Here is a 6573-nt window from a genome sequence, read left to right on the forward strand (position 1 = left end):
TAAGGGCAAGTACTCTGGCCTATATTTTGCCCTAGTTTCTTCCAAATGCTCTTTCTTCTGCTTCCTGGCCATCATGATGAGACCTGCTCTACACTGCCATCCCCGCTCCCCCCCCACACACACACATAAACACACCCCATGATGGTTCCCATTTTGGAACCATGAGCAAAATCCTTCCTCCTTTCTATCATTTCTGTTGTTTCACCATAGCAACAAGAAAAGGAACCTCTTAAAAATAAGGGAGAAAAGTATAGTGACAAACATATGTCAGATTTATATAAATGCTATGAAAAGTAATGAAGCAGGATAAAAGGACAATGCAAGAATAAAAGAATAGGTCGTTTGTATTTAGCTGTAGTGGCTGAGGAGCTTCTCTCAGATAGAAAGCCATCAGCAGAGAAAGGAAGGAAGAAACAAAGCAGCCATGTGAGTATCTGAGGAAGAAAAATCCAAGCAATAGTAAGAAGACTCATTGCTGGCACACAGTGATAGGAGGAAAGATAAAAGAGGAAGATTGAGAGGAGGAATTGAATGAGTTGATCTTGAAGATTGTGATAGAATGTCTTTGTAGATCTGTGGATTTTCTGTGGGTCCTGTATGCAAACATTAGGTGTAACTCTGAGGACTTCTGTTGGCAGGTCCACTGTAGGTAACACCTTCCCAGTAGTCAGTCTCCAGGCCCTTGAGGAAAGAGAAGACAAAACACTGACCTCCAATGTTATGCCGCATTCCTAGTGTTATTCAACCAGGCATATGGCATAGGTAAAAAGGGCTGGTGTAAGCATAAATTATTTTAATTATAATCTGTTGAATTTGAGGTATCACTAAGGCAACTAAGAGATGTTGAGAAGATTGTACAGGAATCTGTTGTTCCAGAGAAACTTCAAAGCTGTAAATGAGATCATTATCTGTGACAGTTGATGTGGTCACTGAGTGAGAATTGCCAGCATTTTTAGTGCCAAAATAAAAGACAGCAAACAAGGATGAGAAGCAATGATAGGTGGTATAAGAAGAAATATCAGAAATGTAGGATTATAGACATCAAAGGCAAAGAAATGTCTCAAAAAGACAGAAATATCCAACATTGTCCCAAGAGGAAATGTCAAGTAAGAGGTGAAAATCTAAAGACATTTAAGCACAGATTCCCTTTCTGAGGCACATTGGTATAAAAGGAAGTACTGAGAAAGTTATTAGCGGTATTGTGGCAATTGAGGCCATTTTGTTTTCACTTTGTTTGAAACAAATATGCTACAGGTTTGGGGAATAAATGATTATACAGAGAAAGAAGCTGAAAATTGAGGAGAAAGAAATGGCTAGTTGAATAAACTCGAGACAAAAAAACAGGGCATTCCATTTGTAATTCTGGCCTATGAATGAGATTACCACACTTTTTACCAAAAAAAAATTATCATCTTATCTTCATTTTATGTTTTGACATACTTTAGTGTCAGGGGTTTTTTTGCATCAATTTAGATTTTTTTAAAATATTGCATTAAAATGTTATTTATGTTTATTTCACGTTTTAAGTCTTTTAGAATTATGTACTTGGACTCTTATTAACACAGCCTATACGTACAACTTTTACTCTCTAATGAAAATGGTGTTAGAAGTAATCATTCAGAAAAGAGGTAATGATGGCACAAACATTGAAATAGTGATGTAAGACATAAGGCATGCATCCTTAGTCCTTTAAAGTTAAAGATATGGACTCTTGAAAAGCAGAAATGCTTTTGTGAATTCCCTGATAAAGAAAACTAAATGGAATGACACCATACAAGGGTCTTGCTCTCTGAGGCTGAGCCTGCCTTTGATTAGATGTTCACTAAATCATTCTCCCATGACTAATACCTGGATCTTCAATAAAGTTTTCATTCTATCATGGAAAACTACTACTCAGAAAAAAATATACAACAGACCTCCCCTACTGAGCTCACAGTATTATCAAATTATAAACCCATCCAATACATTCCTTTATTTTAAGACATTTCTTTTCTCATAGCAAAATTTATGCCTCTCCTCTTATGATAGCTTTTTCTCCATCTCTGTCTGATATATGTCTGAGTTTTACCCCTTTATTATTTTTCTAACAGTACAAAGTGATACCCACATAATTGATGAGCATAGTTTTTATTTCTTCTTTAAACCTAATTTAATTCTTTATTGTTACTGATTTACCGTTTTCACTGGTAATAAAGAGAACAAGGGAATTTGCTTGTGAGTATTAAAGCTACAACATTGTAAAAAAAGGTAGTTAATGGCAAAATGTCCCACTAGCCAGTCATGTAAATGTAAGTAATTGTTTTGTAAGTTTTTGCAGAAGAAATTACATCTAATCATATTTTCATTGTCAATGGTACTTTGGGAAATGTTTAGCAACCTAGCTCTCCTACCTTTTCGTGTTTGTCAGTTTCCATGGTGTGAGTGCTCATGGTTGGTTTCGTCACATGCCCTCACATCACTGGATATTATATAGCTCACTATTATATACTATAAAACAAATACAAATAAAGAGTATAAAGAGTTGTAAAATGTAATGATATAACTGAGGTATGTTATGTTCTGAGTATTTGTTACCTTTAAAGAAAACATTTTGCTGAGCACCAGTGGCTCCTATCTGCAATCTTATGTAATCAAGAGATTGATATCTAAGGATCACTATTTGAAGACAGCTCAGACAGAAATGTCTGTGAGACTCATATCCCCAATAAACTACAAAAAAAAAGGCACCTAGTAGTGGAGCTGTGGCTCAAGGGGCAGAGTGCTAGCCTTGAGCAAAATATAAAGCTCAGAGACAGCACCCAGGTCCTGAGTTCAAGCCACAGAGGGTAGCACAAAAGTTTTTTTTTTTAAACACACTTTTATTTAATTCTAAACTCTTTCTCCAAGTTCATTTTTAATAATTGTTTGTGAAATTCCTGAAAACTGAACTATCAACTGATGAATCTGTGAGCTCTAGTCCCAGCACGCCACTGCTCTTTACTAACCTAAATGAAAAGAATCCATTATAATATAGATTGAGGCACAAAACTCCTTGTAAAAATAGCAGCCACTCTAAGGGTTGCTGACTGCTGACTTAGAAGGCCCAACCGAGAAACTTGGGAAAGTACACAACAGTAAAGATTAAAATATAACTGTCCATTCTCACAATTCATGTTTGGACATATATAGCTTTCGTTATCCAATGGGGGGCATGCTGGCCCAGTCTACCCTATTTTACTACTCTGCTGGTTAACTCCACTTAAGGGATTGAAAGAGTTGAACTGCTTGTGTTAGAAGAAAAGTTCTATTCTCTCCAGCCTTAAATCAAAGTCAGAGCAACTTGGGAAAGTACTTCTATATTATCTCCACTACAGGTTATATCCAGCTGGGGCATATTTTTGACTCACATCCTTAGTTCTTACATAAGTCAAGTATGTTTGAAATTCCTGGTCTTAGGAGATGTGGAAATTCTAATTACTGGTAGAATACTCAGCCAGAAAACAGGCCAAAATTTTAACTGTTAGTGTGCTGTTCCAGGGTTCCAGCGTATCCCACCTGGAGGAAGAAGGAGAATACAAAATGCTAAATACAGCCTTGAACCCTATAGTGATTTCTGTCTCTAATCACAGAGCCAAGTACTGTAATGCACCTTTTTCATGAATATAGCTACCATGTTTTTTCCTCCTTTATATATTACTTTATTGATTTCCATTTTTTTGTTTTGTTTTGTTTTGATTTTTTGATTTCCACTTTTTGAGCACTGAGATTTTTTTATTTAACCTTTTTATTTTTAATATATATTTTTATTGAAAAGATACTGTACAGAGGGGTTACAGTTACATGAGTAAGTTAATGTGTACATTTTCTATCGAGCATTGTTACCCCCTCCTTTCTCCTCCCCCTCCCCGCCATCCCTTCCTTCCCAACTCCTCCCTCCCCCTCCCAAAGTTGTAAAGTTTTCAACATGGTGTCTTGTACATTTTATTGTTACAATGGGTTAACCTGTATCCTTATTTTAGCTTTTTGTTATTTCCCTTCCTTTTCCCAAATTAGAAAAATGTATATACAAGATGCAGGGCACAGGAATCAAATACAGTAGAAACAGACTTTATATCATGGGGAAGTTTATCGCAGCATTATTCACCATAGCTAAGATATGGAACCAACCCAGATGCCTCTCAGTAGATGAATAGATGAATGGATCAAGAAAATGTGATACACACACACACACACACACACATAGACATAGACATATATACAATGGAATTCTATGCCTCCATCAGAAAGAATGACACTGCCCATTTATTAGGAAATGGAAAAACTTGGAAAAAAATTATATTAAGTGAAGTAAGCCAGGCCCAAAGAAACATAGGTCCCATGGTTTCCCTTATTTGCAATAATTAGTATATGTTTAGGACAAGCAGAAAAGGTCAAAAACTATGTACATATGACCAGAGGTTTTATCTTTGTTGCTGTTGTTTTTAATGTATGTATAATGTACTAGGCGAACACTGATATTTTCTCTATTCTAATGATGAAATCTGTTAGTGAAACAAAGCATTTTAGTATAAGACAATGGCTTTTCAAATGATCTTCCCCAACAAGGCACGTCTTCAGCAGTGCCCCTAAGCTGCTGAATTGGGATAAAAGTGTGTCAGAAAAAATTCAAGTTTGACACCACTGATAAATAAAGAGAAAAGAGGCTGTGCCTTTGCTCCATGACAAAAACTAGAGATAATTAATCTGCAAACAGAGGAAACTCACTGTTGGAATTTAGACTATGATACAGGCTGGTTGGTTTAATGCTAAAGAAGATATTGGGGTGGGGGGAAGAGATGTCCTTAATATTAAATTGAAGATTGTGTCCTGATATCATTCTTACCCAAGGACTATTGACTTTTTAAAAAATCATGCTGTTTAAAAATGTTGTGCTGAGGATGAAAGCATATTCAATGACAAATGGACTACATAAACTGACTTCACAGGCCTCTTATCAAAGCCTTTCACATGGTGCTTGCATGGTTTGTTTTGATGGGCAGAATCTGAGTCACTCACCCTTATCTAGCTTCATTATTATGGATATGAACATGGTTCCCTAGACTCTGGCTAGTTCCACAAAAGGAGATGTTTTAAAATGCTGCCTGATAAATTCCCCATTCAGAGAGAGCTAGAGAATGTTTTATTCTACTATATTGTAGCTTAAAGACATCTGACCTGAGTTTCTATAGGAAGTAGTCTTTACGGGGAGAACATTTTATTCTCCTTCAATATTTCTCCTGTTCCTTCTCTTTCACCTTCTCCAAACCAGGTTTAAGTGATTTATTTGTTTGTTTATTCAGTTAGTTACTTACCACAGAGAACCTAGAATAAAAAAAAAAAAAAAGCAGGCACTGGGAGAGAAAGAATTGAAAACTTTGTTAAATATCTGGAAAAGTCTTATTTGGAATAATAGTAATTTTATTTCTCCACTATATTAATTCAAATAAGTTCAACTCTAAGAAGGAAAGGGAGTTATCTCAGCTGTGAACACTCACAGATCTATATTTTCTATTTTTTCCCTATTTTCCCTAGTTTGTTCCATTTTTAAATTTTTATTTTATTGTAAAGATGCTGCACAGAGGGGTTACAGTTACATGAGTAAGGTAATGAGTACATTTCTTGTTGAACATTGTTACCCCTCCCTTTTTTCCCTCCCCCCACATAGTCCCCCACTTCCTCCCTTGCTGAAGTTGTAAAGTTCATTTTCAACATAGTGTCTTATGAATATCATTGTTGCAATGGGTCATCCTGTGTCCTTGTTTCAGCATTTTGTTATTCCCCTACTTCTCCCCAAATTAGATAAATGTATATGCAGGGTACCAAAATCAAATATAGTGACAACAGAGGATCTACCATAGGGGGAAGAACATACAAAAGAAATAAAAAACAATCACATAGTACATTAAAAACAACAACAAAGAAAAACCTTGTGTCCCTATCTTGGAGCTCATTTCCCTTAACATCATATATGGTCATATGGTCATAGCTTTTAAGCTTTTCTGATCAAAGGTAAGATTACCCCAGATGTATACTAATTATTGCAAATAAGGGAAACCATGGGACCTATATTTCTTTGGGTCTGGCTTACTTCACTTACTAAGATTTTTTTCCAAGCCTTTCCATTTCCTAACAAATGGGGTAGTGTCATTCTTTCTGATGGAAGCATACAATTCCAATATATGTATACCACATTTTCTTGATCCATTCATCTACTGAGGGGCATGTGGGTTTGTTCCTGATCTTAGCTATGGTGAATAATGCGATAAATATAGTTGTGCTGTAGCTTTACTATGACCTTGTTTGTGATCATTTAGGTAAATGCCCAAAAGTGAGATTGCTGGGTCATAGGGGAGCTCTATGTCTTTTGAGGAACCTTCATACTGTTTTCCGGAGTGGTCGAAAAAGTTTACACTCCTATCAACAGTAGGGTTTCCTTTTTGGCCACATTCCCCCCAGCATCTGTCGCTATTAGATTTCTTGATTATAGCCATTCTAATGGGGTGAAGTGGAATCTCAATGTTGTTTTGATTTGCATTTCTTTTATGGCTAGAGAAA

Source organism: Dipodomys spectabilis, unplaced genomic scaffold (assembly GCF_019054845.1).
Source record: "Dipodomys spectabilis isolate Male_0828 unplaced genomic scaffold, ASM1905484v1 ptg000095l, whole genome shotgun sequence".
In the NCBI taxonomy this organism is placed as follows: Eukaryota; Metazoa; Chordata; class Mammalia; order Rodentia; family Heteromyidae; genus Dipodomys; species Dipodomys spectabilis.